Source organism: Astatotilapia calliptera, chromosome 14, assembly GCF_964374335.1.
Source record: "Astatotilapia calliptera chromosome 14, fAstCal68.1, whole genome shotgun sequence".
Classification (NCBI taxonomy): Eukaryota; Metazoa; Chordata; class Actinopteri; order Cichliformes; family Cichlidae; genus Astatotilapia; species Astatotilapia calliptera.
This window is the reverse complement of record NC_137435.1, coordinates 5,066,944-5,078,094: the sequence shown is the minus strand read 5'-3', so window position 1 is coordinate 5,078,094 and position 11,151 is coordinate 5,066,944. Positions and strand designations below refer to the sequence as shown.

The following is an 11,151-nucleotide window of genomic DNA, read 5'->3' as shown; positions in this document are numbered from 1 at the left end:
GTTTACACCCAGCGTCACGGGTGGATGGACTGAATCTATAGGCGGACGCTCCAACGGTAGAATGTTGGTCGAAATTTAACTTCGAGGGGATAAAAGCTTTTTCAAACTTTTTTTTTTGGGCAAAGCTAAGAAAGTTTTCAAGCTTTATTCATTTATTTAAAATGAAATGTGTCAGCTGAGCTTATAGATGCGGTTTTTATGTACCAGTGATTGTTGAAGATTATTTTCAGCTCCAAAATAACTGCCCTGATAATTAAAGTAGTCTCTCATGTGCTATTGGAGGGAGCTTTGTGAAACTGATAACATGTAGATTGCATGAAAAAAAGGCTGACTCAGCCGCTGTGACGTCACCGGCTGTGTTGTAGACAGTTTGAGAGCCTTTAGTTTGGGATTTTGGTCATTGCCATATTTATCCAGCATCTGTTACGAACCATCATATCACAGTAAATGTAAGTCTGGTTTTTGCAGTGAATCGGTCATCGCATGTAAAACAAAACAATACTGGAAAAACTGGATGCTTTAAAATGTGTTTAGTACAACCAAATGCTGACACGAGGGCTGGATGTGAGGTCACTGCCTGCTCATCATGTAGCGACTTGTATCCACTTAGAGTATAAAATAAGCCTGTGGATAAACTACTATAAATATTTAAATCAACCTAATCTATCTGTTGTTGCAACACAGGCAGCCCCTTTTGTAAATTATCTTGAACATCCTCAGACTGAAGACATAAAATATCAGAGAACAAGATGTCTGTGAAGGTTCTCAGTCATCCAGGTCATCGTAGTCAAAGGAGCTTGCAAAGAAAAGCGTCTGGACTTCTTTAAGTTGCTTGAAGACGTTTCACCTCTCATCCGAAACTCTGGCTGATTGGGACCCACGCCCAGTTTCCCACCTTGGCTCAGGCGATTAGAGGATCATCAGGGGGTCCTTTTGTCCCTCTGTGGGGGGTCACTCCCACTAGGTTCATATCTGGGACTCTCCACCATTTGACCTTAGAACTGAAGAAGCTTCTCGGATGAGAGGTGAAACGTCTTCAAGCAACTTAAAGAAGTCCAGACGCTTTTCTTTGCAAGCTCCTTTGATCAGAGAACAAGTAAATTCAGCAGTGAACAGTGCACCGCTCCTTTAAAAATAACCACATGGATCAAATTAGCCAGATAAAATCAGCTGGCGTGGCTTTGAACTGTGGGGAGTTAAGTTAAAGTGCTTCATGTGCCACTGGGCTTCCCTGCAGATTGACACTGTAAATGTCACGCCATTTTTCCAGCTGGGTTTCCCAGAGAGTCGCCCGGCGGTGGAAACCAAAACAATGAATGATGTAAGAGGACTGAGGGCATGAAAACACAGGACACCGTAAATGTGTCACTGTGGCCTTAAAATATTCAGCTGTTAACATAAATGCTTGACAGAGACGTGCACGCTTACACAAATACATACGTTCACCTCGACAACTGCAGTGTGTCGTTGCATTAGACATAAACCTTGCTCCTCCAGCCTCTTCAGCCTCCTTCCTTTCCCACAATGCTCTCCTCTTCTTTGGTCTCCCTGCGTTCCTCCCTCTCTCCCTGCACTCCTTCCTCTTTTCCCCCTCCTCTTCTCTGTCAAGGCTCAGAGGTCATGTGGAGGGTCAGAGCCCCCGCCCTCCTGGAACAAACACACTGAAATAAATAGCAGCAGAGAAAGAGAGGAAGGGAAGCGGCCGGATGATTGCTTTTCTACTTATCGCTGTGCCTGAATGAAGCAGGGAAACAGGCTGTACGTATGCGTCCAGAAATTCATTTTGAAATCTCGAAGGTGAGGATGTGTAGCATGGTGCTCACTTCCTCACAGGGGTGTTTCAGGGTCGAAGTGCAATTCAGATGAGCTGGCAGAAGAAAGTTTGCCCGCTAGTGTCAACACACTTTTAAAATACTGGAAGTGCACTCAACAAAACTGGAGGTGTGTTGGTACAATCAAACACACAAAAGTCCTATTATTTCATTTTTATTCATATATATCGCCAAATCACAACAACAGTCACCTCGAGATGCTTTATGGTAAGATAAGATAAGATAAGAGGGTTCGAGTCTGACCTGCGGCCCCTTGCTGCATGTCTTCCCCTCTCTCTCTGCCCTCGCTTTCCTGTCCTTTCTCCACTGTATCTGTCAAATAAAGTTGTAAAAGGCCAAAAAAAAAAAAGTAAGCTAAAGAACCTAGTAGAGAGAAACCCCCAACAACCACTGATAACCAAGCATTTGGTGACAGTGGGAAGGAAAAACTCTTTTAACAGGAAGGAAACCTCCAGCAGAACCAGGCTCAGGGAGGCATGCGTTTAATTACATTAAAGGAACAAACACCACAAAGACGGCTGATAGACACAGTTCAGATTTTAAAATGAGTTTATGCTTGAGCTTATCACACTGGCACTCAGGGGTTAAAAGTGACATCACAGCTGACACGTGCGGCCGTTTTGCCTCATGCACCTCGATCATCAAGACAGTTGTTGCTGTTTTTCCTAAACCAGCACTGATGCTGTTTTTTCTGAGTTGCAATCATGAGGCGTATGCTGCAGTAAGTCTGTTTCTGAGGTGCCATTAAAATCGTTTATGGGGCTGCGGTGACATCACAGTTTATGTGAGCGTTCACCAGTATCAGCCATATTCGCTGTTTGCCTTGCGGCCTAGATGGCGCTCTCCTGTAGGCACTATTTACTAATCACTACACCTGAAGCACTCATCAAAGCAGACTAATGCATGGGTTCAAGCCTTAATGTAAATTAAATAAGTGAGTTATATAGTTAAAAAAATCTCCCATTCACTAGAGACCAAAACTGCAGTTGTTTATTTCTGGGATTTTTACCATTACGGAGTTTTGGAGTCAGCCTTATGTGGCCATTAGAGGAACTGGAATTCTGAAGTAGCCTCATTTTTTACAGAACTTACAGATTTTCAATCTATCGATGCAAAAAAACTTTCCAGCTTTCCAGTTTCCAAGTTTTCTCATCTAACATTCGGCTGAAAAATAAATAGGTGGATTTCCCAAAATATCAAACATTTCCTTTGAGGTTCAGTTCAAGGGTTAAGGTCAATTAGTTTCATGTTAGCGGCAGGTTCAGGGGCTATATGAAGAGTAGTCGAGTTTACAGTCCAAACACGTGTGTTTATATGCGAGTGATTGACAGACAGCATAAACCTGGGAACCTCAATAGTTGAAATACAAGACAAACAAACATCCAGCATGCTTTGTTGGTCCTGGAACGTTTCCAGGGCAGCTAAGGTGTGTGTTTGTGTGTGAAGCAGAGGAAGCTTTAAAACAGTCACCAATGTTTATCTTGTAAAACATCAGGCCTGAGAAGCAACCGGTGCTTATGTGCATGTGCTAAATCCAGCGTATGTGTGTGCATGTCTGTGTGTGTTTGTGTCATTTGGATTAAGAAGTGTGTATCTCCATTCTTAAGAAACATCCAACAGAGGCGAGTCCAAAGTCCGGTGCCAATGTTTACTGCACTGTCTGTTTAAGTGTGTGTTTGTATGTGTGAGCGCGGTTCTGGGAACACGCCAGCTGTGGATAGCTACTTTTAAATTTGGCCTGTGGACTGGTTCAGTTTGCTCCACAACAGGAAGTTGAGATGTTGATGTTGGGAGTCTCTGGGAACGGAGGCCTCGTGCAACACTACAAGCTGTGCCGACGTCATCTGAAACGATTCCCCGGAGTTTAATAAAAGTCGGTGAGCTGCAGCTCCGTTTGAGGAATGTGTGTTCAAGCCTCTGAAATGTGTTCACGTAGCTTTGGCAGCTTTCTGAATGGCAGGTCGTGCTGTCATCTTCATTTAAAAAATATTTTAATTGGTTCGTTTTCCTGCTCTTACCAGCAAACTTAGCTGAAGATGATTGTGTTAAATGGTTTAGGGTCATTCAAAGCTACTGTGTGTATTTTCCATCGGCATGCTGCGGCATGCTTTAACAACGCCGAGGCATTCTTTGCTCAGGCGATATCGTCCTGATCGCGCAATCAGACAAACTAGAGTCATGAACACTTGGGTGAAAAAAAATAACATCAGCTACCCGCTTTATATTCCAGTCAGACACATGGGACATTTTTCACAAATGTAATTTAAGATTTTAATGTAATAATTACTACAAATAAATCTTAAGCAGATGAGAATCATTGATATTTCTATGTTTTGGGTCTTAAAAGGATTTAATGAACCTCTAGGCTTGAAAAATAAGGCCAGCGTGGAAGGGCCAAAAACAGCACTTCCTCTTTGAGGCTGACTTCCAACGTGTGATGACGCCCATGTTGAAATACTACTTTACAGCTGAAATAAATTTGTTTATATTCTGGTGGAAAATTTGTTTCTTCCTTCATAAAAACTGTGCAGTGCAAATATTTTTATAACTCATCCAGGCTGTCAAGTGACAAGTGTTTTGATCCAAGAAGGCGTAGTTCTCTGCTGATTAACAGAGGTGTGTGTCTGTGCATCCATCTGTGGAGGGCTGCTTGCTAATCAAGTTCGCTAGCGTTACCTGTTAGCTTCACACGCCACCCTTTTGTCCAAAAATGGCACCTTCGACTTCCATTAACTAACACCGTAGCAGCAAAAACACAAACGCTGAGTCTAAAACCAATGGTGACGTCACCGTGGCGATAGCCATCTTACATATACAGTCGGTAAGTGGGTGTATTTATTTACGAGCTTTTTCTCCTTCAGTGATTCACACGTATACGGCAACTATATACAGCCTAGACCTGCTGAAGTCTGCTCCATCCATACTTTGGCTTCCCTCACCTCCATGCGAGGGTCAAACCATCATACCTGTGATTTGACAAAGCATTCATCATCCTGAGCCACAGCAACCCAGACAAGATGACACTGGGAAAAATAGCACATTTAAACTGTTTCAGGCAGTGACACGTCCTGCACTGGAAGTAACAAAGGTTCTTTTCCCCTGTTTTCCAGTTTTTCTTCCACAGGTTTATAAAGGTGACGTTTAGTAGTCCTTGTACCCGACCATTTTCAGGTGAATGTTTCTTTTGCTCATTAAGCCACTCAACACTGATCTATGAATCATTTAAGGATCAAAAAAGACACCTAACATAAAGAACCAATTTTAAACTGTATCTTTAGACACTTTGTTACTTTGTCATGAAAACATTTGTTCCATTTCCTCCTGCTGAATCCATGAAAATGCCACCGATAACAGGTCGGCAGGTATAAAATTCTGTTTTTGTACTGACGGGGTGATTTACTTTAGCCTTAAAGGTCCAGATGAAAGACAATACTCGGTTAACTTTCCTCCTGTTTCAGCCGAGGTGCATGGTGACACACTTTCAGACAGTTTGTATCACAGGCTTAAATTTTAGGACATCACAAAACTTCACGAGGAAAAGTCTACATTAAAAACAGGATCTTATTTTGAAAACATCCAGCCCCTGATTCTCAAGACATCTGCGCTGCATTGCACAGACTCTGTTGACTGTCCCTTTCTAAATAAACAGTCTAATAAACTATCTCAGATTACACTCAGGGTTTTGGCTTAATAACTTTTAGATGTTTACATATTTGCTGAAAACATACTCCAGGATTTTATATCTCTAAGAGCTCTCTCCCAAAATCCGCACAGCATTTGAAGAATGACATTAAATGTCAGTTTCAGGATGGTTATCAGTGTAGAGAGGAAAACGTTTTTCTTTTTTCAGACTCTGGCCGGGCTGAGAATGTGATGTTCCTTTTGGCTCTGACAGGAAAGCACAGCATTGTTTAGTTGCACAAGCGATCCATCATGGAGGAGGAATGGGACCAGTACAGAGGATGAAGAGGAAAACGGAAGGAGATATGAAAAGAGTTTGTTTTGATGGCAGCAAGGACAGTGACCATCAAACCATGAACTGTAGTAACCTGAGCACAAGGAAAGAAAGAGAGAAAGGAAAGAAAATGAGGAAAATAAAAAGGACAAGGGAGGAAAGTAAATTTTTAAAAAGGAAAAGAAAGGAGGAGTCTTCCCAGGATGGGAGCAGCAATGGGAGGAATTTTTTTTTTTTACACCAGGCACAGGAAGCGGCGTAAATGTTTATCTTGTGGGGACCAGTTTGGAGTTATAGACCTTTGGAAGGCTTCCCACTTTCTGCCTTCAAACTGCTGTTTGAGGGTTAGGACCTGGTTCCTGGGTTCAGGTAAGAAAGAGTTTTAGGTCAGGCTTAGGGTAAAGGTTCGGGTCAGGCATGCATTGTGGAGAGTTAGGATAAGAGGCTAGAAGAGCCTAGGGAATGCAGTATGACTGCCTGTGTGTGTGTGTGTGTGTGTGTGTGTGTGTGTGTGTGTGTGTGTGTGTGTGTGTGTGTGTGTGTGTGTGTGTGTGTGTGTGTGCATCGAGGCCTCGTGGGAACTGCAAACTTGACAATCCCAGACTCTTAGTTTGATGAAGTGGGGGCTAAATGCTGTTATCTCACACACACTCTCACCCTTATGCAAAACAACATAACATACATGTGCTCAGGCTCTCAGTTCTCCTTGAAGTCTGATCGTTTGTTTGTTTGTTGGTTGGTTTGTTTTTCAGATAATGTGTTAAATCAATCAGCTGTTGATTTCATCATCTCACATTATCCGCCTGTAAAGTCCAAGTCCCAGTTAGATATCGCTGACAGCATCAGGAGCAGAGTTCCCACGACACTCTGGGGGGTCTAAAGGTCTCCATAATAATCCAGCAGTCTTTAAAAACATCTAAGTGGAGGCTTCACAGACAGAAGCAACCAAAACATCAGGACCACTGTAGTCAAAGGGATGTCGTTATTTCCATCTGCATATACATGATTCTGTTTTTCCATGTGCACATGTGGAAAGCGTGAGTCCGAAAGTAGCATCAAGATCCCAGCACCGAACAGAGCAGGCCTCAGTGGCAACAAGTCAGATATGGCATCCAGGGAGGAGGTGGGTTGCAAAGTAGCTTCACGTTCACTATACAAACAGACACACTTATGCAGACAGACACATTTGTGGAACCATAAATTACGCTTAAAGCAGCTTGAACAGCTCCACCTGTATGTCTACCAATTGGATCTGTTGAAGGGTATCAGCTGAGCCATCAGCTGATGTTGGTAGGAATTGGCTGAAATGGACGGTGTGGTCCAGAAGTAACACAATTCTGCATGAAAACATGCAGAATTGCAGGGTTTCTTTCGTCCACATGTCGCGTTCATTCAAGGTAATTCAATCAGAACATACAGTGAGTATTTCCAGCACTTAAGGTTCTTTGTACTGTAAGTTAAAGACCTTTGTTACGTCCCTCTGCAGCTTCTAATAGTCTCAGTGTTTTCAGCTGGTGCTAATTGGCCACACCTAGTCAGGTGTGGATAGAAGCATACCTGAGGCAAGCTTCCCGGCAGTGCACTAGTCTTTGCCTTGGTGGCACCAGCCATTTTAGCCAACCTGGTTTTCCATTTTAGGATGAAACCTCTTCTCACCCACACTCTGTTATTCATCTCTGTTTTTATGTTGCGGCTTTTGAGCCGGGTCGTAACAACCTTTGAATAATAATCTTAAAACACCCAATATTCAACCAACTGTCACGGTCTGGCTGGCAGACCGTGGGGATATGGGGAATGAGGACCCAGGCGCGGTGCTCTGTGTATAAACAGTGCGTTTATTTACAGTGATGGAAAAACATGACAATAAATCCCGTGCTCTCCCGACTCCCGTGACGTGTCCTCTTCCCAGTGTTAGTGCTCCTGTCTCCGCTTCTCCGTGATGAGCACCCCATGCTCGCTGCCCTCTCGTCTCTCGCTACTCCTGGGAACATAAGAGAGAGGCAGCTGTCAGACATGCAATAATGCAGGAGACTCAAACTAAGAACTGGTCGAGAGACTAACGTGAAGCCACGCAATGATCCAGCGTCGGAGAGAGCTCCACCACACTATCAAGTAGCTCCTCCGACGAGGCCTGATCAGCTGCAGGTGTCACATGGTCTTCAGGTGTGGCCAATCACCTGCCAGGGCCACACCCACACAGACACATATGCAGGGAGAACGAGGGACAGCAATACAAAATACATATATTATAATATTAGTCCAAAACTGCTCAGTTTTGACACAAACCCCCTGTGAGAAGGCACTTTGTGACAGTGGGAAGGAAAAACTCCCTTTTAACAGGAAGAAACCTCCAGCAGGACCAGGGGAGGGGCGGGGCCATCTGCAGTGAACGATCGAAGGTGAGGGAGGGCAAAAGGGCAACACAAACAGTGTGGAAGAGATTTAGAGATTAGTAATAACTAATGATCGAATACAACATGGTGTATAAACAAATAGGAGATTGAAGAAGAAACACTCGGTGCATCATGGGAAGCCCCCAGCAGCCAAGGCCTATTGCAGATAACTAAAGGGAGAGTGAGTCTAAGGGTTCATTCTGGTCAGGATTATCTAATCCAGATGAGTTTGATATCAAACCCACCCTTTGCTACACTGTCACAAAAAATGATCTCAGGGTTGTATTTACTGTAAGTGAAATGATGATTAATACAAACAGCCACACACACGAAGGCCGATACAACACAGATACTGAGCTGTGAGGCTGATCTATAGGAACACACACAGGCACTTATGTGCACAGGCACAAGCATGTGTCTTCCACAAAGGCTCCAGTCACATGTTGAACAGATACATACCAGCACAGTGATGTCAGTTTGTTCATCCCAACCTCACACTGCTGATCTATTCATCGGAAACTCTGCAGCTGAAGGCCACAGTGAACACTGCCAAGTCTTTTAGCTGTCAGAGTCTCTCAGAAATCATTTGTTCTTAGGGTCTTCTGACGTCACGATAGGCTGTATGAAACTCATCGGGTGTAGCTGTGTGCTTACATTTTCTGGAGCACCAGATGGGTGGAGTCAGCGCAGTAACAGAAGATGCAAGAAGTGGCACCAGGCGAGTTTTAAAGAAAATCCTTCTGACGCAGCAGGTGGAGCTGACACAGAAGGGAGCGTCCTGTTCTCGACTTTTCTTCTCATGCAGGAGAACCGGTCACGATTCCTTCACCATCTCCAACAAAAAACGTTGTTGCAGAACTCGTGTTAATCTGATTCCTGGTGGATCAAATACGTCAAACTTTAAGTGATCTATCATATGATTTGATACATTGTAAGTCTGATTCCCTCAAGAAGGATTCAGACTTTTAATTACTGTAAACAACAACAATATGTTTTTAAAATAGCTGATGTTTGCAGAAAGCATCAGCAGAAAATAGAGGTGTTAAACTCAGTTGGATATCAATTTGCTGTATCCCACCAGGTGCAGTTTGCTGAGGCATGTTGCCAGTTTGTGTAGAGGTCACAAACTGGCAACATGCCTCAGCAGGAGCAGAAACAGATTGATGGCGCACCTCTTCCTCAGCACATAAAAATAACATTAAAGGGACATTCCACACGTTTGAACTTTTTATCATTTCCTGCATTTTCTGTACATTTTCTCCCAAAAACGCATTACATGAGGCCTAATATGGTCAGTCTGAAACATTCCCAACTGGCTGTTACTCTACTGATCACACGGACCACATAGCATTGACATTAGCTCAAAAAAATTAAAGGAACAGGTTTTAATCAGCGTCAGTTAAACTTCTGGGATACCGATCTGGTCGGTAAGTAGCAGAGGGCGCTGTTAATCAGTTTCAGCTGCACGAGACGGGCAACAATGGAACAAACCTCAAAACAGGAATGATTTTACAGGTGAGGGACACAGAAATTTCCTCCCTTCTCACCTTTTCTGACTGTTATTTCACTTGATTTGCATTTGACTCGGGTCATGGTCACTACTGGTAGCATGAGGTGATACCTGGACCCTACAGGCACATGCTTGCTGAGGATGCACAGGTAGTCCAACTCCTCCAGGATGGCACATAAATACAAGCCGATGCCAGAAGACTTGCTGTGTCTCCAAGCTCAATAGCATGGAGGAGATTCCAGGAGACAGGTGCTTACTCTATGAGAGCTGGGCAGAGCCGTAGAAGATCCTTAACCAGTCAGCGGGACCAGTATCTGCTTCTTAGTGACAGGAGGAACAGGATGAGCACTGCCAGAGCTACAAAATGCAGCTTAGAATGTCTCTGACCAAACAATCAGAAGCGTACTTCACGAGGGTGGACCCTGTGCTCACTGCCCAGCACCATCGAGCCCGACTTGCATTTGGCACAGAATACCAGAATTACCAGGTGCACCACTGTGCTTTTCACACATGACAGCAGGGTTACCTTGAGCACACGTGACAAACGTTAAAGGGTCTAGAGAAGCTGTGCAGAGGGTTCCTCCTGGTCCACGACAATGTCTGGCCTAAATCCAATAGAACACCTCAGGGACGTTATGTTTTGGTCCATGCGACACCTCAGATTATCCAGTGTCTTTGAATTGTTTGCTTGTTTACACAACAATCATAACAACAAAGTAATATCCAGTGGGATTAGGATTAGACGGCTATGAATCAGGTCAAAGTTTGAGTCTGTTATTTAATAAAATAAGCTTTAATCAGGTTACAACACAGCATCTGAGGGTTTTTTTGTGTGTATTGTGGATAAAAACTACTACCGTGTGCTACTAACGGTAATGAACAGAACTATGTATGTATGTGGCATTTTCTTTGCTGCTCTGTTCGGTTCAGCGCACACAGTTCCTACTTTCCTGCCAAACACGAGGATTAAAAATAAGCCTAATAACGTCTAATAAGTCTCTGAGCTGGATCTGCTGCAGGATTCAGTTGCAGTTTTCACAGAGTTCAGAAGGACTTTCTGGCAGTTGTGTTAAAATGATCAGCTTGGCTGTCCCAACATAATAATAAGACAAAGAGGAGAAATGAGAGGTGGAGTTTACATTTGTGTATTTCTGGCGTTAACAGACACTCTTATCTGAATCGGCTTCCAACAAGCAGCTCACAGAGACAGACAGACTCCCTGTCTGGAGAGCGTGGGCGCCTGGGAGAGGCAACGACCACAGGACAGTAATATGTTCTTTACTTTTATTTAACGCAGATGATGGGATTAGTTGGTTAATTGTTTAAGCAAAGAAGCTCTTTAATAGTAATTCCCAGTCCTCTGGGTGCAATAAATCCCTTTAGTCCTTTAACATCTGTGTCCTCCACTCTTCAGCGTGCAGCATGTGGGAATTTTTTTAGAGACTCTCATGATAGCGAGAC

General features: G+C 43.6%; 1 long non-coding RNA gene across 2 annotated transcripts; it reads right to left on the bottom strand.

Annotated features, from left to right (window-relative positions):
• Positions 1-7,602: 7,602 nt before the first annotated feature.
• Positions 7,603-9,056, bottom strand: LOC145419978 (uncharacterized). Of its 2 annotated transcripts, XR_013901250.1 has the most exons (3): positions 8,835-9,056; positions 7,849-7,964; positions 7,603-7,768 (listed from the first exon to the last, which is right to left on the bottom strand). It is a non-coding gene; the product is annotated as an uncharacterized LOC145419978 (long non-coding RNA). The 2 variants fall into 2 exon arrangements; XR_013901249.1 differs by lacking the exon at positions 8,835-9,056 and having other exon boundaries at positions 7,849-8,171.
• Positions 9,057-11,151: the final 2,095 nt, after the last annotated feature.